This window comes from Schistocerca serialis, chromosome 1, assembly GCF_023864345.2.
Source record: "Schistocerca serialis cubense isolate TAMUIC-IGC-003099 chromosome 1, iqSchSeri2.2, whole genome shotgun sequence".
Taxonomy (NCBI): Eukaryota; Metazoa; Arthropoda; class Insecta; order Orthoptera; family Acrididae; genus Schistocerca; species Schistocerca serialis.
The window spans coordinates 110,701,267-110,727,498 of NC_064638.1; the positions used below are offsets into that span (position 1 = coordinate 110,701,267).

Sequence of the window (26,232 nt, forward strand, 5' to 3'; positions counted from 1 at the left end):
GACGATGTTGCTGGGCCAACATCATCTTCAACGACTTCTCGGCCATCTCGGAAACGCTTGAACCACTTAAAAACTTGCGAACGCGATGAATAGTCATCGCCAGACACTTATTTTAGTAAAATATAGGTTTCAGTAACGGCTTTTTAAGTTTCATTTGAAACTTGACGGCAGTTCAATGGTCTATTATTACACCTATTACTTTTCCGGTAAAACAAAAGAACAGCTCTTACACACAAACGCAGCTCACGGACACACGGATTTCTCTACAGATACCAGATATGTCACATTCGACTGAGAAGGCTTCACGCTTCACAGTTACTGGTCGTTCATCTTCGGCGCACGTATACTAACTCTGTGACAGCACCAATCCCGTTATGTTATAGTCACACCTTGTGTAGCATCAAGCTGAATAAGGGTCGGCAGTCTCGCTTTGACCTGAGAGACAGGGTTAAAACTGTCCATTTTTCTATGCCTCCATTAAATGCCCTGTGGTAATACAACTACTTTCAAAACACTAAATGTATTCGCAATTGCGAACATGGACAACCCTAAGAAAATATTAATATATGAGTTGCCGTATTAATGTGCTAAAGCACATTCATAAACAAAATTTGCACAATAGGTCTCAGACGTGTTTGTTTACTTTGACAGTTATTCTACGCCATTTTGGCAATGTGTTTCACATCTCCAGTGCGAACCGGCCAACAGCATTCCTCTGCCATGTGGGGTTGCATAGAACGATACCAATAGGGGCAGTTCAATCATTCTGTACACACACACACACACACACACACACACACACACACACACACACACACACACACTGGAAAATCCAGCAGTTTTAAAATGAGAACTGTTTACGAACCAGGTAAACAGATCTGTAAGAAAAACCACATTGTTACAGTGATCACTGAAGATACACTACTGGCCATTAAAATTGCTACACCACGAAAATGATATGTTACAGACGCGAAATTTAACCGACAGGAAGAAGATGCTCTGATATGCAAACGATTAGCTTTTCTGAGCATTCACACAAGCTTGGCGCCGGTGGCGACACCTACAACGTGCTGACATGAGGAAAGTTTCCAAGCGATTTCTCATACACAAACAGCAGTTGACCGGCGTTGCCTGGTGAAACATTGTTGTAATGCCTCCTGTAAGGTCTAACTGAGACTTTTATTACAGTCCTAACAGACGGTAGAAACGATAAACTGCCGCAAACAGGCTGAAAATGAAAAAAGACAACAGGAATGTACTGTCTCCTATAAAACCTCCCCACGTCCGCCTCCGGATAGCGGATGTCTCCACGTTCTAATGGAGACCCCTGTCCACCTAGCAAATGTTTTCTCATTAAGTCGCTCTCTTTCTCACGAAAGCCAGAAGACACCTATACAAAGTTCTCAAAAGGTTATAAAATGAAAAATGAAATGGATACATTACTTGGCTGTTTCAATTTCATTTCAGTGGCAAATGTTCCACCTCAAAGATTGCAGGAGCCTGACTAATAACATACTTATATACAGTGCTCCGGCTGAAACAATAATTTGTATCCAGTTGTTAACGGACTATCTTATCATGACTTTTTCATGCAAAGCTGTAAGGCTTATTAACGTTGTCGGGATGGATTGTTTCAAGAATAAGTTTAAAAAGGTGGAAAGTGGTGCTAATGTGATAGTCAATAGATTCTATAGTGAATTCGTGACAATGTCCGAAAGCAGCTCTCCTAAAAAATTTGTAGAAAGCCCATTACAAAAAAAAAAAAAAAAAAAGAGTAAGTAATCGGGGATAACTAAAGAGATTAAAATACTTAGTTCAAGGAAAAGTGAAATTATTAAAATCCAGAACAAGTCAAGATCTGACATTACTGCATTCCACAAAAATTCTATACTATTTTATGGAAAGTCATTAAAATGTCCAGAAATATGCACATCAAAATGGTTCAAATGGCTCTGAGCACTATGGGACTTGACTGCTGAGGTCATCAGTCCCCTAGAACTTAGAACTACTTAAACCTAACTCACCCAAGGACACACACATCCATGCCAGAGGCAGGATTCGAACCTGTGACCGTAGCGGTCTTGCGGTTCCAGACTGTAGCGCCTAGAACCGCTCGTCCACCCCGGCCGGCTATGCACATCAAGAGAGAATTAATAATGCAGGCAACAAGATTAAAACTATATGGAGTAATGTGAAAGGAAGACACGACAACCAGTCACTGAGCTAGATACTGTAACAATTAAACCGAATGACAATGTTGTGACTGATATCTCACAAATTGCCAAAATTTCTAACCATCACTTTCTAACTCTAGAGAAAATAATACACTCCTGGAAATTGAAATAAGAACACCGTGAATTCATTGTCCCAGGAAGGGGAAACTTTATTGACACATTCCTGGGGTCAGATACATCACATGATCACACTGACAGAACCACAGACACATAGACACAGGCAACAGAGCATGCACAATGTCGGCACTAGTACAGTGTATATCCACCTTCCGCAGCAATGCAGGCTGCTATTCTTCCATGGAGACGATCGTAGAGATGCTGGATGTAGTCCTGTGGAACGGCTTGCCATGCCATTTCCACCTGGCGCCTCAGTTGGACCAGCGTTCGTGCTGGACGTGCAGACCGCGTGAGACGACGCTTCATCCAGTCCCAAACATGCTCAATGGGGGACAGATCCGGAGATCTTGCTGGCCAGGGTAGTTGACTTACACCTTCTAGAGCACGTTGGGTGGCACGGGACACATGCGGACGTGCATTGTCCTGTTGGAACAGCAAGTTCCCTTGCCGTTCTAGGAATGGTAGAACGATGGGTTCGATGACGGTTTGGATGTACCGTGCACTATTCAGTGTCCAACGCCGATCACCAGTAGTGTACGGCCAGTGTAGGAGATCGCTCCCCACACCATGATGCCGGGTGTTGACCCTGTGTGCCTCGGTCGTATGCAGTCCTGATTGTGGCGCTCACCTGCACGGCGCCAAACACGCATACGACCATCATTGGCACCAAGGCAGAAGCGACTCTCATCACTGAAGACGACACGTCTCCATTCGTCCCTCCATTCACGCCTGTCGCGACACCACTGGAGGCGGGCTGCACGATGTTGGGGCGTGAGCGGAAGACGGCCTAACGGTGTGCGGGACCGTAGCCCAGCTTCATGGAGACGGTTGCGAATGGTCCTCGCCGATACCCCAGGAGCAACAGTGTCCCTAATTTGCTGGGAAGTGGCGGTGCGGTCCCCTACGGCACTGCGTAGGATCCTACGGTCTTGGCGTGCATCCGTGCGTCGCTGCGGTCCGGTCCCAGGTCGACGGGCACGTGCACCTTCCGCCGACCACTGGCGACAACATCGATGTACTGTGGAGACCTCACGCCCCACGTGTTGAGCAATTCGGCGGTACGTCCACCCGGCCTCCCGCATGCCCACTATACGCCCTCGCTCAAAGTCCGTCAACTGCACATACGGTTCACGTCCACGCTGTCGCGGCATGCTACCAGTGTTAAAGACTGCGATGGAGCTCCGTATGCCACGGCGAACTGGCTGACACTGACGGCGGCGGTGCACAAATGCTGCGCAGCTAGCGCCATTCGACGGCCAACACCGCGGATCCTGGTGTGTCCGCTGTGCCGTGCGTGTGATCATTGCTTGTACAGCCCTCTCGCAGTGTCCGGAGCAAGTATGGTGGGTCTGACACACCGGTGTCAATGTGTTCTTTTTTCCATTTCCAGGAGTGTATTAAACGGCTCATTTAAAGAAGCAAGAGAATATATCGAAACGACAATCCACTAAAATTTAAGCAAATAGGAGCAGCCTCCACATTCTTCACTGAAATTAAAAGAATTCTAACAGTTCGCGGAGGCAAAAGCTCCTCTGGTGTTGATGGAATTTGGGACAGTATTCGGAAGAGTGTTATAATTTAATAAGTAATGCACTTAGTCATACACGTAATTCATCACTGTCATAGGGAGTTTTTCTAGCCACATTAAAGTATGTCGTTGTTAAACCTCTTTATAAGAAAGGTGACAAAAAAAAGACTTAAATAATTATCGCCAAATTTCCTCTCTGGTGCCTTTTTTCCAAAATATTCGAAAAAAGGTAAGGTATTCAACTCTCACAGTTAAGGAGAAACAAATTACTTTGCATACCTCAGTTTGAATTCCAGAAAAGTCACTCTAATGAGAATGCTATTTATACACTCATCCACGAAATATTACAAGTCTTAAATATACACATAACGCTAGTTGGTATCTGTTTTATCTCTCCGAGGTACTTTATTGCGTATATCATGTTACCCTTTCAGAGAGACTTATGTTTTAAGGAACTGGTGTCTTTAGAAACACCTAGTGTCAATCGCAGTTAAGAAACAGAATGCAAAAAGTTGTGGCGAATAATTCAAGCAACTCTGGAAGGACAGAATATTTTAGTGACTGGACAGAAATCATGAAATGAGTCCCGCAAAATCTAATTTTTGCTCCACTCCTATTCCTTATACAGGGTGTTCAAAAATTCCCGTTAGGAGTTGTAGAGGGGAGTGAGTACAAAATGTTTTGAACAGGATCCCACGTCCTGGAGGGTACCAATTCCGTTATACAACCGTTGAAAACTAGTTTGCTAGGTGGGTATGCAAGAGGTTGGGGTTGGGGGGGGGGGGGGGGGAGCAGTGCTTACATCGAATTGGCTGGTGTTATTTGATTTCTGTGCTACCTATCTGACCCAGTTCAAGCTTCATTCATCTGTCTATGAGTGTCAGAGCAACATGGTTGGGTACACGTTTGCAAAATACGCCGATGTGATCCTTCTGAATGACGAAGCTCACGATAACGAAAGAGCTGCTCGTTGGCTTTATCAAACTCGTTACCCACAACGTACGACTCCATCGCATACCCTTTCCGCCACAATTACGCAACGGCTTTGAGCAAGGGTACCTTCACCGTCAGGTGGCGTGACTGTCTTGCTCCAAGGTGACCCCTCACACCCGAATTGGAACTGGCCGTACTTCATTAGGTCAAAGTCAACCTGTCAACGATTAATCGATCAATTAATTTTCCTATTAATGAATGGAATCGTGAAACAATTGATGTACACGTCTAATAAATTACTTGTAAATGTCGCGTTACCAACATGGTTGTAGCACTGAAACAGCACATGAACTATCGTCCATTTAAGACCACATTTTTTTTCCATGTTGGCAAAAGCATGTCTCGCGAAAAGCCGTGAAGGTCAAACTAGAGAGATTCGACCTCCCACAGATGTTTGTTGACATTCGTTCTTCCCGGACACCATTCGGGCTCTAATAGGACAAATGGAAAGTGATAGCGGTGCGCAAACACTCCCCACCACACACCATAAGGTGGCTTACGGAATCGAAAAATCCTCGTACTGTCATTCTGCCCCAGTTGCTCCACTAAATCATTTGCAGTGAATGATAGGCCAATTTCCTATACCACTAAAGCTAAGCACAATGATACTGATATAGACTACAATATTTACAAGTAGTTCACCTTTAACCGCTCATTCGCCACTGCTTTAAAATGTTGCTTACAAGCGAGTAACTGATATTCACTTAACAAAAATCCTCTACTAGTTGTAGTCAACGTTCAAAAATCTGTTTAAATGTAGCAAGACTTTGGGCTGTGAAGCCGTCACTCTATCTCAAGTCTCTGCACTGCAGCATTGAACATAAACCCTATAAATTTTAAGCGACAGAAAACTGGTAGTGTACTTGGACGCCACTGTCGCGAGGAATAGACGTGACGAGAACAAAAAGAATGGACGCTCCAGTTTTCATGCACAGCGAATCTGCAACGCTTTTTTCTGTGCGGAATTGTTCCACCCTGCTAGTGCTTCCGGTGGATTACTACGGCGCGGATGAAAAGAACGCTTCGCTGCGGGGAAGGAACAAAACGAACGTCACGGCCAGACACGCCGGCGGAACGACACTCGCAGCTCCAGACCTGGAACCGCTGCATTCTGCAGACGACGACCGCTCTAACAACGCCGCATCGACTGATTGGCGCCGGGTCCGGCAGTAGTGCCAGCTCACTTAAAAGCGCAGCAGACACGATCGGATATTCCATCCGCTTAGGTGTACACCAGGGACCTGATCTGGCACCGTTTCTTTTCATTCTTGGCTCGATTACTGTGACATCGTACCTTGTTTCACGTTGGCGACATCGAGCTGAGTAATGGAACTCAATGTGAGTTACATTTCTGCTGCCTCGCCACGAAATGAAGCATCTCAAAATGGAATTCATACGGGGCCCAAACTACACTCATGCTCATAAATTAAGGATAATGCTCATACATTGTGAAACAACGTTCTGGTGGGCGGTTTGCGGGTTTAAATCACCTCGGGGTATGACCATGAGGTGCATTTGACATGCGGTCGTCTCACGGTGGCGCTGGCAGCAGTCCACATACGCAGAGGTGTGTTGGTGCATGTCAGAGTACGGTGCAGCGAGTAAGTTTGCAGACGTTTTCAGACGTGCTAATGGTGACTGTGTTGAAAATGGCGCAAAGAACACATATTTATGAAGTTATGAGGGGTAGAATACTAGGGCGACTGGAGGCTGGTCAAACACAGCAGGTCGTAAAACGGGCCTTCCGTGTGCCACAAAGAGTGATCTCAAGAAACGTGTCCAGGCGCTACAGTACGGGACGTCCACAGTGTACAACACCACAAGGAGACCGATATCTCACCATCAGTGCCCGCAAACGGCCATGGAATACTGCAGGTAGCCTTCCTCGCGACCTTATCGCAGCCAATGGAACAATTGTCTCCAGACACACAGTCTACAGACGACTGAAAAGACATGTTTTATTCGCCCGGAGATCTGCAAGGTGCATTCCACTGACCCCTGGTCACAGGAGAGCCCGTAAAGCTTGGTGTCAAGAACACAGTACATGGTCTTTGGAACAGTGGTCCCAGGTTACGTTTACGGACGAGTCCAGGTACAGTCTGAACAGTGATTTTCACCGTGTTTTCATCTGGCGTGAACCAGGAACCAGATACCAACCCCTTAACGTCCTTGAAAGGGACCTGTGTTTAGGTCGTGGTTTGATGGTGTGGGGTGGGATTATGACTGGTGCACGTTCACCCCAGCTTGTCTTTGACAGAGGAACTGTAACAGGTCAGGTATATCGGGACGCCATTTTACACCAGTATGTCCGCCTTTTCAGGGGTGCACTGGGTCCCACCTTCCTCCTGATGGATAATAACGCACGGCCTCACCGAGCTTCCATCGCGGAGGAATACCTTGAAACCTGTTCTCCAGACCTAAACCCCATCGAGCACGTCTGGGATGCTCTCTGTCGACGTATCGCTGCACGTATTAAAACCCTTACGACACTTCAGGAGCTCCGACAATCACTGGTGCAAGAATGGGAGGCTATATCCAGCAACTGCTCGACCACCTGATCCAGAGTATGCCAACCCATTGTGCGGCCTGTGTACGTGTGCATGGTGATCACATCCCATACTGATGCCGGGGTACATGCGCAGGAAACAGTGGCGTTTTGTAGCACATATGTTTCGGGACTGTTTTCTCAACTTACCGTGGACTTACATATCTGTGCCGTGTGTGTTCCCTATGTGCCTATACTATTAGCGCCAGTTTTGTGTAGTGCCACGTTGTGTGGCACCACATCCTACAATTATCCTTAATTTATGAGCATGAGTGTAGGTGACGACCGCGGTTTGTGGAGTCTGAGTCGCTAACGCTGTGCCGTCTATCGAAACCTTCCGAGCAAGTTTTGGTATTGTTCGACTTCGTGGCTCTCTGGATGTACAGAATTTGTACACCACAGAGGCTTGTGGCGCACATGTGGTCCGCGAGGCTCGGACAGGGAAGGAGTCTCGAGTTAGAAGGGGCACGAGGAAGGTGGGGAGCGCGGCCCTGTGCTGGGAGCAGCCCGTGTCTGTGAAGGAAAATGACTTGGCCGCGCCCAGTTCCAGTTGAGAGCCGCTGTTTGGGAAGCTTTAATTTGCAAAGGAGCTCCCCTTTTGCGTGTAAGAGCGCTTCGGTGGCTAATACTGGTATCCGATGGAGATCGGTGGTTAAAGCTACGCTGTATAGCCGTCATTGTACTGTTGCTGCGTACTGGTTGCATTACACACGAGTACTGGATAACCCCACGTGAAGCTGAGTAACCTTACTATTGAGTACTTGGTCATCTGTGTGTTTTAGTTGTTCGTCTTGCAAAATTCTAATTGAGTCTGCCTTTGTGGGGCGTCATTAGTTCCACTATTTCGTGACTGGTCATTTAGTTTTTTCAACTGTTACAAGGCTGTCACTAATTTTGCCCTGGTGGGGGCCATTATTGGTTATGCGTGAGTGGGATCACTGGGAGCAGTGGAAACTGATTTGTGATTGAGGTCTTATCAAGCCAGTTTGATGATGTGTGTTATGTATTGCCAGGAAGCGTGTGCGGGGTCAGGGATTTTCTCTGCCTCGTGATGGCTGGGTGTTGTGTGATGATGCCGGCCGGAGTGGCCGAGCGGTTAAAGGCGCTACAGTCTGGAACTGCACGACCGCTACGGTCGCAGGTTCGAATCCTGCCTCGGGCATGGATGTGTGTGATGTCCTTAGGTTAGTTAGGTTTAAGTAGTTCTAAGTTCTAGGGGACTTATGACCACAGCAGTTGAGTCCCATAGTGCTCAGAGCCATTTTTTTGTTGTGTGATGTTCTTAGGTTAGTTAGGTTTAAGTAGTTCTAAGTTCTAGGGGCCTGATGACCATAGATGTTAAGTCCCATAGTGCTCAGAGCCATTTGAGCCATTTTTGAAGCGTGTGCAAGATTGACGTGTGAAATGAAATAAGATTAGGGCTCTGTAAATCCACTGCGATAGCAGCGGAAGATTTCTAATGCTGCAGATTTGTTCTTGAGTTAAGTAATTACCTTTTGTAATCGAACAGTTCACGTCTCTTAATTTGGCGTTCATCTGAAGGAGTTTTGCACGTAAACTTGTTTTGAAATTGTTCGGTACGCCTGTACAGTAAATGAGCAAATTTTAAACTGTGGCACAAGAGAAACTGGTGTGTACACAACTTGTCACTCCCGCTGTAATCTGTGTTATGGGTTTCAAGTCCTTTAGCTAAATTGGGTTTATCTGAATATTGTTTTTAAGAATGAAGTGCTGTCAGTTTGGTGTTATAAATTTGTTTAAGGGTTACTATATGCATTTTTAAGATAGCGTTGGGGATTTTAAATTTTTTATCAAGAGAAGTTAACAAGTTTGAGACGAAACTTTTAATAATTGTTATAATTGCTTTGGGCTCAAATTTGACTCTATTATATGACCACTATCTTACCCGTGATACTGGATCAGTGTAAATATTATCAATGAAGAGTAAGCCTTGTAATGGCTACCCTTTAAAAGAAGAACACAATAAAAAGAGTAGGAAAATATGTTTTTAAATAAATGTTGAGGAAGAACAGTTTTTAACAAATTTGTTTTAACGGATGTCTGAACTGAAGTTAGCCCGGCACCTTACCACTCCTACCATATCAAAAGCTATCGATTCAACCCACTTCGGATTTAGGATCTCTCAAAATGGAAGAACACTGACGACTGCCCCTAACACGAGTTGGCACATGACGATACTATCACAAGAACGTCTGACTCGCTGCTTACACAAATGAGAGCTACTGACCAAAGCAATTCCAGTATTGCAAATAAAAAAAAAAAAAGACGACTATTGACAGCGAACAAGGCGCCAGGCTCTGGCGGGTCTTCTATTGCAGTTCTCACAATTACCCTGTGGGATTAACACCTCGCCATTTTTATCGAGAATATCTAATGCTGCATGAAGTTCCACGTAGCGAGAAACATTGCACATCACTCTAATTTAGAAAAAAAAACATAAAATGATGGATGCACCGAATTTTAGACCAATATTTCTAATGTTGTCACAGGGAGAAATAAATACTATTCATTCCCTTTTTATTTCTACATCCTAACTGTTGTATTTACTGCTTTGCACTGTAATCCGAGTAGATTTCAAAGCCTCAAAGCTCCATCTTCAGCAACATAATTCAGGAATCGATGTACAGAGCAACTACATTGACAGAGTGATGGTTTATTGATGTTAAAAACTTTCAAGGATGATGGAGAAGGGTATCAATTTCGGGTAAGAGACCCTGGCATGGAGACGGCCGAGTCGAAAATTATAAGCGAAAATCGTTCTCATTTCTCTGACAGTGAATCTCTACTACTGCAAGCTCTTTGCTTTCCATACTGTGGGAGCCCACAAGGTGCAGCCTCCTACATGTGTGTAGGATAGTCGAGCAGAGGTGAGGGGGTGTTGTCCTGTGGCGCTAATGAGATATCAATCAGTTAACACTTATTTATTTCCAAGAGTTTTACAATCACTCTGTCTAGTTCCCGGTGCCGCTTAGCAGCGGTCATGCTGGGTCCGCATTAGAAGAAGGCACGTCAGCGCCCGGCGAAGAATTTGCAGGTGCAGCCAGCCTCTGGCGTTGTCCGAGGTCAGTGCCGCGTCTCCGACCTAAGAGGCATGGCTGCCGGTGCGTGTTTCTAGTCTGGCGTGGCTGTGAACGTCTGTCGGAGCCTCAGCGCTCTAGCTGAATGTAGCTGCGCTTAGGCTCTGCCGCAGAAATCTGCATGCCCCTGTTGTCGGTTGTCAATATGTCGTTTACGCAGAATACCCAACACCGACACAGATGTTAGCCTGCGAGGCAGTCCCAGCACACAGTTGGTGAGGCAGTACTTGTAGTGCCTAGGGACGGTGGCACAGGCGCCCTGCTCCCAAGCAGAACAGTTGGCAGACTTGGAGATCGGTTCTTCATTCACGGAAAATTGGCGCGGCCTCCATCTTCGGGTAGTCACAGGTGTGGCCGGCAGGAATGCAGCTCGCAGACTTTAAGTTCCCCCACGGCTGCAGGCTCATACCAGTTGACTCCAAGCTGGCAGCAGCTGATAACAATTTGTCTCATTCAACAACTCATCCTGCAACTAGTAGAGCGGGACTTACATTCGCATCAGTAATGGAGGTGGACTGGCCAGACTCAGAATGCTTGTAAGGAAGACGAGGGTTAGCAGTCAGTGATGTGATGCCCTTGCATTGATGGCTGAGCTCCAGTTTTTTGAGCCCACTGGTGTTCTTGGCGGGCCTAATGTTTAATTTCAGAGCTACAGAGCGTTCCTTTATGCAAAGTTTGCAGCCTGAAAGGCGTCCTTGCGTCGTCCCTAGGAACAGTTACTACTCACAGCGATGTTACAGACGAGCCCTGTGTCTGCTCTGCACATTTTTTTTTTTGGTGTTCAATCCGGTTTTTCTGATATTCTTTCTCGCACAGTCTGAGGCAATAAGCTCCTTTCTCGCTTGTTCTTCGACTCTTCTGAGTGTTGACACTGGTTAGGGTATCGTTACATACTCGACGGGCGTGCCTCGCGGGATTAGCCGAGCGGTCTGGGCGCTGCAGTCAAGGACTGTGGGGCTGGTCCCGGCGGAGGTTCGAGTCCTCCCTCGGGTATGGGTGTATATATGTGTCTGTGTGTTTGCCCTTAGGATAATTTAGGTTAAGTAGTGTGTACGCATAGAGACTGATGAGCTTGGCAGTGAAGTCCCATACGATTTCACACACATTTGAACATTTGAACTCGACGGGCGTGCTCCACTTAGCGTCGTCCCTGTCGGTTTCAACAAAATGAATAAGTGTTCATACTTCATAAAGTGTGCACTTTAGAGCCCACGTTTGAAACACATTTTTTTCTTGCTTTGGTCCATGGCACCAACTCTCAAAATATGGAAAGAAAAGAGCTTGCAGTAGAAGACGTCCACTGTCAGAGATATCTAAACGTCTTTCGCTTACATCTTTCCACTCAGTCGTTTCTGGACCAGGGTCCCTGAGCTCAAATCGATACACTTACTCTTCTCCATTATTCCCGAAAGTCTGAAATATCATTGCGCAACCAACAGGTGTATCATATGTAAATGAGGCTGTGCATCTATCCATCGACAACTGTAAAAACACCTCGCTCGAAGTCAGATTGGATTTGAGGTGTTTTAAAAAGTCTTGGTAAATGGATGATCTGTCTCGTGCTCAGCTTATACGAGTAGCCCTACTTGAAGTTGTTCCGTACAATGATACCGAAATTCTATGCCTCAGGTGGAGCCGGCCGTTGTGGCCGAGCGGTTCTAGGCGCTTTGATCTGGAACCGCGCGACCGCTACGGTCGCAGGTTCGAATCCTACCTCGGGCATGGATGTGTGTGATGTCCTTAGGCTAGTTAGGTTAAGTAGTTCTAAGTTCTATGGGACTGATGACCTCAGAAGTTAAGTCCCATAGTGCTCAGCGCCTTTGAAGCTCAGGTGGAGACTCGGCATCGAACTCTATTGCGATTACAGTGGAAAGCAAAAAATACAGCTAGTTGTATACAGAAATGAGAAGGAAATAAATAGCAGTTATCTTGCACCGTGGAAAAATTCCTCATTAGAAAATAACCAAGCGATTCGGAAAAAAACACTCATGTCAAACACAGCTAACTTAATTCACATAAGATATCGTGCAAATAGAAGATGTAGGTGAATGGGTAAATTCAATCTTCATAGATTTCCGAAAAGCATTGAACACTGTATCACGCTTTAGACAAATAACCAAGATACTATCATACGGACTATTTTCACAGATATGTGATTAGTCCGAAAAACCTTTGACTACCAGACCTCAGTACGTTACACTCGACATGACAATTCAACGGAAACAAAAGCAACATGGCTTGTTTCCAGATTACGCCTCGTATAGTTATTGTCCTCAGTATAAATAAACGATTTGTCAGATATCATCAGCAGGACTACCACAGTGTTCGTTGGCGATTGTAAAGAAATGCAGAATGACTTCGACAGAGAATCCAATTGGTATAAGGTATGACAACACACTTTCAAAGTGCATAAATACACGAAATGCCCGTAACAGAGAGGAAGAAGCCGTCTCTGTACAACTACAAAACTTGTGGTTAACTTCTATAACAGTTTAAATATCTAAGTGTAATACAATGAAGCTGTATGAAACTGGAGGAACACAAAGAAGCGGTAGTAGGTAAGGCGAACGAGAAACTTAGATCTGAGGGAGGATTTTTTGGAAAGTCCAGTGCATCTGTAAACGAAGTCGCATGCAAGATGCTCCTGCGACTACTTTAGAAAACAGATCCAGCGTTTTAAACTGAGCGCCGCGGTGCAGTGACTAGCACACTGGACTCGCATTCTGGAGGACTACGGATCAAATCACCGTCAAACCCTTTGGATTCATACTTTCCCTGATTTCCCTAAATCGCATAAGGCAAATGCCGGGACGGTTACCTTGATAAGGGCACGGCCGATGATTTTTCACGACTTTGTGCTCTATCTCCACTGGCCTGGGTCTCGATGGGGCGTTAAACTCTGACCCTCCTTCCATCTAGCGTTTTAAGTCCTTATCAAAATGGCATTACAGCAAACATCGAACCACTTCAGGGACACGCTGCAAGGATTCTAACAAAGCAGTAAAGGAGATACCAATATCTAAGAAAATGAAACTTCCTGGCAGATTAAAACTGTGTGCCCGACCGAGACTCGAACTCGGGACCTTTGCCTTTCGCGGGCAAGTGCTCTACCAACTGAGCTACCGAAGCACGACTCACGCGCGGTACTCACAGCTTTACTTCTGCCAGTACCTCGTCTCCTACCTTCCAAACTTTACAGAAGCTCTTCTGCGAACCTTGCAGAACTAGCACTCCTGAAAGAAAGGATATTGCGGAGACATGGCTTAGCCACAGCCTGGGGGATGTTTCCAGAATGAGATTTTCACTCTGCAGCGGAGTGTGCGCTGATATGAAACTTCCTGGCAGATTAAAACTGTGTGCCCGACCGAGACTCGAACTCGGGACCTTTGCCTTTCGCGGGCAAGTGCTCTACCAACTGAGCTACCGAAGCACGACTCACGCGCGGTACTCACAGCTTTACTTCTGCCAGTACCTCGTCTCCTACCTTCCAAACTTTACAGAAGCTCTTCTGCGAACCTTGCAGAACTAGCACTCCTGAAAGAAAGGATATTGCGGAGACATGGCTTAGCCACAGCCTGGGGGATGTTTCCAGAATGAGATTTTCACTCTGCAGCGGAGTGTGCGCTGATATGAAACTTCCTGGCAGATTAAAACTGTGTGCCCGACCGAGACTCGAACTCGGGACCTTTGCCTTTCGCGGGCAAGTGCTCTACCAACTGAGCTACCGAAGCACGACTCACGCGCGGTACTCACAGCTTTACTTCTGCCAGTACCTCGTCTCCTACCTTCCAAACTTTACAGAAGCTCTTCTGCGAACCTTGCAGAACTAGCACTCCTGAAAGAAAGGATATTGCGGAGACATGGCTTAGCCACAGCCTGGGGGATGTTTCCAGAATGAGATTTTCACTCTGCAGCGGAGTGTGCGCTGATATGAAACTTCCTGGCAGATTAAAACTGTGTGCCCGACCGAGACTCGAACTCGGGACCTTTGCCTTTCGCGGGCAAGTGCTCTACCAACTGAGCTACCGAAGCACGACTCACGCGCGGTACTCACAGCTTTACTTCTGCCAGTACCTCGTCTCCTACCTTCCAAACTTTACAGAAGCTCTTCTGCGAACCTTGCAGAACTAGCACTCCTGAAAGAAAGGATATTGCGGAGACATGGCTTAGCCACAGCCTGGGGGATGTTTCCAGAATGAGATTTTCACTCTGCAGCGGAGTGTGCGCTGATATGAAACTTCCTGGCAGATTAAAACTGTGTGCCCGACCGAGACTCGAACTCGGGACCTTTGCCTTTCGCGGGCAAGTGCTCTACCAACTGAGCTACCGAAGCACGACTCACGCGCGGTACTCACAGCTTTACTTCTGCCAGTACCTCGTCTCCTACCTTCCAAACTTTACAGAAGCTCTTCTGCGAACCTTGCAGAACTAGCACTCCTGAAAGAAAGGATATTGCGGAGACATGGCTTAGCCACAGCCTGGGGGATGTTTCCAGAATGAGATTTTCACTCTGCAGCGGAGTGTGCGCTGATATGAAACTTCCTGGCAGATTAAAACTGTGTGCCCGACCGAGACTCGAACTCGGGACCTTTGCCTTTCGCGGGCAAGTGCTCTACCAACTGAGCTACCGAAGCACGACTCACGCGCGGTACTCACAGCTTTACTTCTGCCAGTACCTCGTCTCCTACCTTCCAAACTTTACAGAAGCTCTTCTGCGAACCTTGCAGAACTAGCACTCCTGAAAGAAAGGATATTGCGGAGACATGGCTTAGCCACAGCCTGGGGGATGTTTCCAGAATGAGATTTTCACTCTGCAGCGGAGTGTGCGCTGATATGAAACTTCCTGGCAGATTAAAACTGTGTGCCCGACCGAGACTCGAACTCGGGACCTTTGCCTTTCGCGGGCAAGTGCTCTACCAACTGAGCTACCGAAGCACGACTCACGCGCGGTACTCACAGCTTTACTTCTGCCAGTACCTCGTCTCCTACCTTCCAAACTTTACAGAAGCTCTTCTGCGAACCTTGCAGAACTAGCACTCCTGAAAGAAAGGATATTGCGGAGACATGGCTTAGCCACAGCCTGGGGGATGTTTCCAGAATGAGATTTTCACTCTGCAGCGGAGTGTGCGCTGATATGAAACTTCCTGGCAGATTAAAACTGTGTGCCCGACCGAGACTCGAACTCGGGACCTTTGCCTTTCGCGGGCAAGTGCTCTACCAACTGAGCTACCGAAGCACGACTCACGCGCGGTACTCACAGCTTTACTTCTGCCAGTACCTCGTCTCCTACCTTCCAAACTTTACAGAAGCTCTTCTGCGAACCTTGCAGAACTAGCACTCCTGAAAGAAAGGATATTGCGGAGACATGGCTTAGCCACAGCCTGGGGGATGTTTCCAGAATGAGATTTTCACTCTGCAGCGGAGTGTGCGCTGATATGAAACTTCCTGGCAGATTAAAACTGTGTGCCCGACCGAGACTCGAACTCGGGACCTTTGCCTTTCGCGGGCAAGTGCTCTACCAACTGAGCTACCGAAGCACGACTCACGCGCGGTACTCACAGCTTTACTTCTGCCAGTACCTCGTCTCCTACCTTCCAAACTTTACAGAAGCTCTTCTGCGAACCTTGCAGAACTAGCACTCCTGAAAGAAAGGATATTGCGGAGACATGGCTTAGCCACAGCCTGGGGGATGTTTCCAGAATGAGATTTTCACTCTGCAGCGGAGTGTGCGCTGATATGAAACTTCCTGGCAGATTAAAACTGTGTGCCCGACCGAGACTCGAACTCGGGACCTTTGCCTTTCGCGGGCAAGTGCTCTACCAACTGAGCTACCGAAGCACGACTCACGCGCGGTACTCACAGCTTTACTTCTGCCAGTACCTCGTCTCCTACCTTCCAAACTTTACAGAAGCTCTTCTGCGAACCTTGCAGAACTAGCACTCCTGAAAGAAAGGATATTGCGGAGACATGGCTTAGCCACAGCCTGGGGGATGTTTCCAGAATGAGATTTTCACTCTGCAGCGGAGTGTGCGCTGATATGAAACTTCCTGGCAGATTAAAACTGTGTGCCCGACCGAGACTCGAACTCGGGACCTTTGCCTTTCGCGGGCAAGTGCTCTACCAACTGAGCTACCGAAGCACGACTCACGCGCGGTACTCACAGCTTTACTTCTGCCAGTACCTCGTCTCCTACCTTCCAAACTTTACAGAAGCTCTTCTGCGAACCTTGCAGAACTAGCACTCCTGAAAGAAAGGATATTGCGGAGACATGGCTTAGCCACAGCCTGGGGGATGTTTCCAGAATGAGATTTTCACTCTGCAGCGGAGTGTGCGCTGATATGAAACTTCCTGGCAGATTAAAACTGTGTGCCCGACCGAGACTCGAACTCGGGACCTTTGCCTTTCGCGGGCAAGTGCTCTACCACTGAGCTACCGAAGCACGACTCACGCGCGGTACTCACAGCTTTACTTCTGCCAGTACCTCGTCTCCTACCTTCCAAACTTTACAGAAGCTCTTCTGCGAACCTTGCAGAACTAGCACTCCTGAAAGAAAGGATATTGCGGAGACATGGCTTAGCCACAGCCTGGGGGATGTTTCCAGAATGAGATTTTCACTCTGCAGCGGAGTGTGCGCTGATATGAAACTTCCTGGCAGATTGCCCGCGAAAGGCAAAGGTCCCGAGTTCGAGTCTCGGTCGGGCACACAGTTTTAATCTGCCAGGAAGTTTCATATCAGCGCACACTCCGCTGCAGAGTGAAAATCTCATTCTGGAAACATCCCCCAGGCTGTGGCTAAGCCATGTCTCCGCAATATCCTTTCTTTCAGGAGTGCTAGTTCTGCAAGGTTCGCAGAAGAGCTTCTGTAAAGTTTGGAAGGTAGGAGACGAGGTACTGGCAGAAGTAAAGCTGTGAGTACCGCGCGTGAGTCGTGCTTCGGTAGCTCAGTTGGTAGAGCACTTGCCCGCGAAAGGCAAAGGTCCCGAGTTCGAGTCTCGGTCGGGCACACAGTTTTAATCTGCCAGGAAGTTTCATATCAGCGCACACTCCGCTGCAGAGTGAAAATCTCATTCTGGAAACATCCCCCAGGCTGTGGCTAAGCCATGTCTCCGCAATATCCTTTCTTTCAGGAGTGCTAGTTCTGCAAGGTTCGCAGAAGAGCTTCTGTAAAGTTTGGAAGGTAGGAGACGAGGTACTGGCAGAAGTAAAGCTGTGAGTACCGCGCGTGAGTCGTGCTTCGGTAGCTCAGTTGGTAGAGCACTTGCCCGCGAAAGGCAAAGGTCCCGAGTTCGAGTCTCGGTCGGGCACACAGTTTTAATCTGCCAGGAAGTTTCATATCAGCGCACACTCCGCTGCAGAGTGAAAATCTCATTCTGGAAACATCCCCCAGGCTGTGGCTAAGCCATGTCTCCGCAATATCCTTTCTTTCAGGAGTGCTAGTTCTGCAAGGTTCGCAGAAGAGCTTCTGTAAAGTTTGGAAGGTAGGAGACGAGGTACTGGCAGAAGTAAAGCTGTGAGTACCGCGCGTGAGTCGTGCTTCGGTAGCTCAGTTGGTAGAGCACTTGCCCGCGAAAGGCAAAGGTCCCGAGTTCGAGTCTCGGTCGGGCACACAGTTTTAATCTGCCAGGAAGTTTCATATCAGCGCACACTCCGCTGCAGAGTGAAAATCTCATTCTGGAAACATCCCCCAGGCTGTAAGTAACGCAACACATCTTTTTCTTCGGGCAATTTCGGTTCAAGAAATTCGGAATTACACTACTGGCCATTAAAATTGCTACACCACGAAGATGACGTGCTACAGACGGACGGCCGGAGTGGCCGAGCGGTTCTAGGCGCTACAGTCTGGAGCCGCGCGACCGCTACGGCCGCAGGTTCGAATCCTGCCTCGGGCATGGATGTGTGTGATGTCCTTAGGTTAGTTAGGTTTAATTAGTTGTGTCCTTAGGTTAGTTAGGTTTAATTAGTTGTAAGTTCTAGGGGACTGATGACCTCAGAAATTAAGTCCCATAGTGCTCAGAACCATTTGAACCATTTTTTGCTGCAGACGCGAAATTTACCATGTGATATGCAAATAATTAGCTTTTCAGAGCATTCACACAAGGTTGGCGCCGGTGGCGACACCTAAAACGTGCTGACATGAGGAAAGTTTCCGACCGATTTCTCATATACTAACACAAGTTGACCGGCGTTGCCTGGTGAAACGTTCTTGTGATGCCTCGTGTAAGGAGGAGAAATGCGTACCATCACGTTTCCGACTTTCATAAAGGTCGGATTGTAGCCTATCGCGATTGCGGTTTATCGTATCGCGACATTGCTGCTCGAGTTGGTCGAGATCCAATGACAGTCAGCAGAATATGGAATCGGTGGGTTCAGGAGAGTAATACGGAACGCCGTGCTGGACCCCAACGGCCTCGTATCACTAGCAGTCAAGATGACAGGCATCATATCCGCATGGCTGTAACGGATCGTGCAGCCACGTCTCGATCCCTGAGTCAACAGATGGGGACGTTTGCAAGACAACAACCATCTGCGCGAACAGTTCGACGACGTTTGCAGCAGCATGGACTATCAGCTCGGAGACCGTGGCTGCGGTTACCCTTGACGCTGCATCATAGACAGCAGCGCCTGCGATGGTGTACTCAACGACGAACCTGGGTGCACGAATGGCAAAACGTCATTTTTTCGAATGAATCCAGGTTCTGTTTACAGCATTATAATGGTCGAATCCGTGTTTGGCGACATCGCGGTAAACGCACACTGGAAGCGTGTATTCGTCAACGCCATACTGGCGAAACACCCGGCGTGGGGTGCCATTGGTTACACGTCTCGGTCACCTCTTGTTCGCATAGACGGCACTTTTAACAGTGGACGTTACATTTCAGATTTGTTACGACCCGTGGCTCTACCCTTCATTCGATCCCAGCGAAACCCTACATTTGAGCAGGATATTGCACGACCGCATGTTGCAGGTCCTGTACGGGCCTTTCTGGATACAGGAAATGTTCGGCTGCTGCCCTGGTAAGCACATTCTCCAGATCTCTCACCAATTGAAAACGTCAGGTCACTGGTGGCCGAGCAACTGGCTCGTCACAATACGCCAGTCACTACTCTTGATGAACTGTGGTATCGTGTTGAAGCTGCATGGGCAGCTGTACCTGTACACGCCATTCAAGCTCTGTTTTACTCAATGCCCAGGCGTATCAAGGCCGTTATTACGGCCAGAGGTGCTTCTTCTGGGTACTGATTTCTCAGGATCTATGCACCCAAATTGCGTGAAAATGTAATAACATGTCAGTTCTGGTATAATATATTTGTCCAATGAATACCCGTAACCGAGCGAGGTGGCGCAGTGGTCAGACACTGGACTCCCATTCGGGAGGACGACGGTTCAATCCCATGTGCGGCCATCCTGATTTAGGTTTTCCGTGATTTACCTAAATCGCTCCACGCAAATGCCGGGATGGTTCCTTTCAAAGGGCACGGCCGACTTCCTTCCCCGTCCTTCCCTAATCCGATGAGACCGATGACCTCGCTCTCTGGCATCCTTCCCCAAACCAACCAACCAACCAATACCCGTTTATCATCTCCATTTCCTCCTGGCGTAGCAATTTTAATGACCAGTAGTGTAGTTGTGGGACATCGTGAAATATTCCCGCTTCAGCACCTATAGTTCCATGACGTTGCGATACGCGGCGGCGCTATACGAAGCTTTAAAAATGGTGTCTGTAACGAAGGTGCGTTCCAAGCAGAGAGCTGCTATTCTTTTGGTGGAAAACCAGAGCATCGCTTTCCGAGTGTCTAAAGAGACGTGGAAGTACACAAAAGCTTGTCGGGCGAGGCGTCTGCCATCACCACAACAAGGTCACGCAACCTGTCCGACCTGCCAAGTACCTGGCGGCCGCACACAGCTCTGACCCCTGCAACGTTGGAACGTACGCATACATTTATTCGAGGGGATCGACGGATCACAAACACCCCGCTGATCAGCTGGACTTTTCTGTTGGTACTGCTGACACACACGTCCACTAGTTGGGGTACTCAAATGTGTGTGATCCATGAATTACTCGCCACCTAAAATGAGACCGTAAGGACCAATAAAGAACCATACGTGCGGAATGGCTTGCGCGTTACGATGCTGATCGTCACATTTTCTTTGTCGAACACTGTCACAGGCGCTGAAACACTGCATTCTTCTTCATCATCCACCGTACAGCCCGGATGTCGCACCTTCCGATTTCGATCTGTTTGGTGCACTCCGCGGGAAGCGGTACGTGGATATGGGGAGTTGATGCATCAAGACGAGGGCCCCGACGTCGACCATTGGAGTGGTATCAAGCGGGAATACAGGTCCTCCCAGTAAGTTGGAGTAAGGCCGTCGCAGTGAACAGAGATTACGTCGAAAACTAGCAGTATGTAGCCAAAAGTGAGGGGAATACTATGTTGTTTTGGAACCCTGAATAACACCAACCTGCTTTGACGCAGGCCGGCCGCTGTGGCCGAACGGTTCTAGTCCGGAACAGCGCTGCTGCTACGACCGCAGGTTCGAATCCTGCCTCGCGAATTGATGTGTGTGATGTCCTTAGGTTAGCTAGGTTTAAGTTGTTCTAAGCCTAAGAGACTGATGACCTCATATGTTAAGTCCCATAGTAATGGAAATCACAGATTACAGAAAACATGCTGGCCAACGTGACACTGTTAATTGTCAAATAACAACAAAAACAAAAATACTTTTTCTAGCTGTTACTTTTATCAGCAATTGAGAATCAAACCGTAATTTCTACATTTAATGGAAGTGCTACTGTTATTTTTCCACTGACGCGCGTGCCCAACATCGGAATACAATTTCCAGAGAGATCGCCAGCCCGCTTTAAACCCACTGCAGGTTCGGTTACGGACTCTTCCCTGATTTGTGGCCCTGCCGGAATTCCCGAGCAACTCAATACGTCAATTTGCGAAGACGGATCGCGCAGTTAGCCGCAGCTCTCGGCTCTCCCCCTCTCGATTAATGCAACAGCAATTAGGGAGCGCTCCAACGTACAGCGTTTGCAATTGTTCTCTGCGCTACGAGGGGGCCAATAAACACATTACTCACACAGGGCTATTACATTCTCTAACTTCATAAAAAGTTTCTCTGTTGTAAAAATAAGAGAAATAAGACCTAGGAAGCAGTAGCGAGACGCATTTTGGTGGAGCTCTGCCTTGCATTTGCAGATATAAAAGAGCTCTCATAATGAGGCCTTAAATGTAGCAGCAACATGTAATACACATAGCAGTCTAGTTCTATACTGTTCCGTGTAGTCCGTGTAGACAGAGATCGCAAGTTCTGCAATTTCACCTGTATGTTGGATGCTGTTGGTAGACGCTATTAGAGTTTCTAGACAAGCAATACGGCAGAGCGAGCATAACCGAATTAATATAACAAGTTATATCAGTCACAGTTGCAATTTAATGTGAGCCATTACTGGTTCCCAATCTCATAGGCCATCTTCTCATTTACAAAAACTGAAGCATCTTTCAGTTCAGTCAAAGCATAACGCGTTAACATCGTTGACATGCCTCAACATTACAAAATGAAAGACGGCAGTGGAAGGGCGAGGGGGAAGAGATAATTTCAAATTTATGTGTTAGACATTAACTAAGCAGAAAATGTGTTTTACTCTTTGCAATTCGAAATATAGGTTGGAACGGCAGACATCAATAATTTCTTAAATTAAACGGCATCTCTGCCTGAAGCAAATAATCAGTTGTAACTTTTAAACAGTTGCTGTATTTCTCTACAGACTAGATGTCTGCCCTTACATCTACAACTACAACCTTACTCCGTAATTCACACTTAAGTGCTTTGCATAGTGTTCGTCGAATCACTTTCTGATTGTGCGTGTACCATTCCAATCTCGAACAGTGCGCGGGAAAAACGAACGCTTAAATCTTTCTGTGCGAGCACTCATTTCTCTCATTTTATGGCAATGCTAAATTCTCCCTACGTGGGTGAGCGTCAAAAGAATATTTTCGCATTCGAAGGAAATGAAATGAAACGCTCGTACGGCGTTATTGGACGAGACACCCCACCTGTGGTTGTTTGGCCGCCTAGTGCAAGTCTTTTTGTTTGATATCACTTCGCCGACTTGGCGTCGGTGACGATGAAACTATAATACCGACCGGGAGTCGAACCCGAGCCCTCACATGGCAGTCAAACCCGCTGACCACTTATTTTAACATTCATAAAACTTTTTTCTATTTAGTACTTACGTACAAATAGCAAGAATGATTAAGAAATGCTATATTATTTTTCGTTTCAGTTTTTCCTTTCGAAATGTCTGCTCTTTCATTTCATTTCCTTAAATACCTTTCCAGCATTTAGAGTTCGTTTCGTTTTCGTTTTTAGGATATTTTTCCTTCAGTCTGTTTCTGCAACGCTTTCTGTCTTCCTGGGAAATTTAGGTTTGGTGATTTCTTTCTTCACTGTCTAGGAACTTGTTGTCGACGATTAATGTCCAAAAATAAATAATTTTATATTACTACAATGCAAATTTTTATAGAACGCAAACGTATGAGTAATTTTATGTTACTAAAATGCAAATTTTTATAGAACAGAAACATATGAGAGTAGGTTAACGGTCTGCACTGTTTCTAATTTGCTATGGAATCTTTGCTATATTTTGATTTTTGGAGGACTTTATTTCATAGTTTGGAGGTCCACATTTTATGTGGAAAAGGTGACAGACATTTATCGTACGGGAAACGCAAATTAAAAAAACAATGGTTGTAATGTTGCCCACAATTTTAACACTATTAAGAATTTAATAGGGAGACTATGATGCAAAATGAGACATAAAGAAAAGCAATATGGGGAGAAGCATATTGGGGGGGGGGGGGGGAGGTAGTTCAATTAATCACTTCATCTCAGCTACGGAGATGGACGTGTTTGGAGAAGACAGTTGCTGAAATTTCTTCAAAAGATCTCGCCGAAACGAAAAATACCTTTGTTTTAATGATTTCCACCTCAACTCGCGTATCATAATCGTCACACTCTCTCATCTGTTTCCCGATAGTAAAAAAGGAGCAGTCCTTCTTTGGACTTTTTCGGTGTTCTTCGTCAACCCTATCTGATAAGGATCCCGTACTGCACAGCAATATTCCGGAAGAGGATGGAATAGCTTAGTGCTGGCTCTCAGATTAAAAATAGTGGATTTCTTAAATCTACTAAGCGTTTTGCCAATGAAACACAGATTTTAGTTCGCCTTCCCCACAACATTATCTATGTGATCGTCCCAATTTAACCTCTGGGACCTGAATTTTTTCTAAACCTTTTTCTTTGTCTGATGATGCTCTTACACAAACTTTTAATGACTTCAGGTACAAGATTTATATAAAAATATGTACCCGTCTGTAAAACATACTTTTTACACTCTGTTTCATTTTATGGACTAAAATAATTACGAAATTTTTCTATTGTAATAAATAGTAAAATGATCATTCAATAATAGCACGATAACAATATCCAATTATACAGTGGAATACAGCGAACCATCCACATCCTTGTATTCTGGAGGTCATGAGATGCTGCGCACTGCTACACTGACTTGCTGATATTTTCATACTGATGACCAACAGTTGGCAGCATTTACGCTTGATGAAAAGGTTGAACATTTACAAATGAGTACCTCACATTTCTATTCGGAACAAATGCTTCTACTGCTGCTAAGATACAGTAAAAGTTGATGTACAAAATTGTAGCCAGAGGGTCTGAAAGGGTTAAGTTATTTGTAATTGCAATCTCTTCGTATTTACTTGAATTCACTGCCTTTATACTTGTGTCATTTATCGTGTATCCGAAAGTTAACGGCTTCCTTTTAGTAGTCATGCGGACGACCTCGCACTTTTCGTTGTTTAAGGTCTAACTGCCAGTTTTCGCACGATACAGATATTTTATCTAAATCATTTCGTAATTGCTTTTCATCTTCTAATAAGATAACCAGACGGTAAACGACAGCATAATCTACAAACAACCTAAAATGCCTGTTCAAATAATCTCTTAAATCACTGATTTAGATTACAAACAGTGATTTAGATTACAAACAGCAGAGGACCTGTAACACTGCCTTGGGGAATGCCAGAAGTGACTTCTGTTTTACACGATGACGCTCTGCAATTAGTACAAACTGCGACCTTTTTGACGGTAAATCACAGCTGCTACGATACTCCGTAAGCACGCATTTTGATTCGAACCCACTTGGGAAGAAATCTAGAAAATATGCAAATACACTGTGATACTCCACAGAGCAATAATTGACGACTGGGTTTGTTACCAAATTATACCTTTATCTTTCCCAAATTAAGTACATAACAAAATATCATTGTATCCTCAATCGCTTACCTAAACAGAACTCAAAAAAGTGGAAACAACATCCATCCCGTGAACCTGGACTAGGCTTCAATAACGTGTATGCCCTCCATGAGCGCTTATCACTGTCTGACATTACTTGGAATGCTCCGTATAAGTCTACCGAGATCAGCCTGCGTTATCCGTTCCCATTCTTCAAAGTGAGCCCAGGAGAGTTCTTGGAGAGTCTGTGGTGGAACAGGACGACCACGAACACGTCCGTGAAGCATGTCCCACGTATGCACGATGGCGTTTAGGTCGGGACTCACGGCCGGCCATTCCATTACTTCAGTGTCCAGGCTTCGCAAGATACATGGGCCCTGGCATTAGAAGGAAGTCAGTACCAACGTGTGCAGCAGCCACCATATGGTCCAACAGAGTCCGTTCGATGTACTGACTGGCCGTAAAGTGACCACAGACAACGGCAAGATCCGTATGGCTGTCAACAATGAAGCCTCCGCACATCTCAGAGCTTTGGTCGAATCTGTCGATTTTCTGGACAACATTTGGCAGGAACTGCTCACCAAGGGTCTCCGCAAACAAACACGGGCATCACCTTGCGTCAGAGGTTATCTGCATCACGTCTGTAATCTGTAAATTACAGTCAGATCGGACGCAGCGGCTGAAGTAGCCTTTCTGAGATCGTCTTGCAATGCTCTCGCTGAATCTGTACGAGGCAGCAACGCAGAGATGGCTAGATATCGGCCTTCACGTGCGTTGTAATGTGTCGGTGACCTTGTCCAACTTGCCTTGCGTATACTGACCTGTCTCTCTTTAGCGTGTCCGCAATTTATGGATGACACATGGCGAGGTATTGGTACCTGCAACAACAAAACCAAAAAAATCCTTTGTGGATCAAATAGACACCCCTTAGAACTTGCACTGCATTAAGATGTCGCATTTCATGTGCTTTGCTTGATTACGAAGTCCACAAATGAAAACTGCCATCTGTGTAGCTAACTAGGAAACACTGGAACACCAGTACTCACTTCATTCCGCCGGTCACCTGACACTGTAATGCATAACACAGGCAATATATGGCGAATGATTTTAGCTGTTGACAACGTTGAAAACGAAGATCTCGAACCATATAACGAGAGCAGAGGAAACGCCTATGTGAAAAAAGGTTTATGATACCGGACACTGATTTACGTGTTCCCCTAATTCTTTTGAACAGTGTAATTTGACATCCCCCTGTCGATAGCATTCGTTACTTCGTGTGAACAAAGACTATGTGTCAATACTTCGTTTATTTCGAGGTAATTCACAATGTTTTTCTGAAACATTTGGATGACATTCCGCGTATTCACAACTCTGGCAGATTACAGACAGATTAC

General features: G+C 46.3%; 1 protein-coding gene across 7 annotated transcripts in view; it reads right to left on the reverse strand.

The window, feature by feature from the left end:
- Positions 1-26,232, reverse strand: part of LOC126462885 (protein-tyrosine sulfotransferase-like) — a 970,604-nt gene that overhangs the window by 277,499 nt on the left and 666,873 nt on the right. For 2 of the 7 annotated variants that reach the window (XM_050096113.1, XM_050096108.1), the window contains exon 5: positions 25,660-25,716. The exons of the other annotated variants lie outside the window; for them this stretch is intronic. The gene's annotated coding sequence lies outside the window, so the exon portion shown is untranslated. The remainder of the gene's footprint in view (positions 1-25,659; positions 25,717-26,232) is intronic. 7 annotated transcript variants of the gene reach the window in all.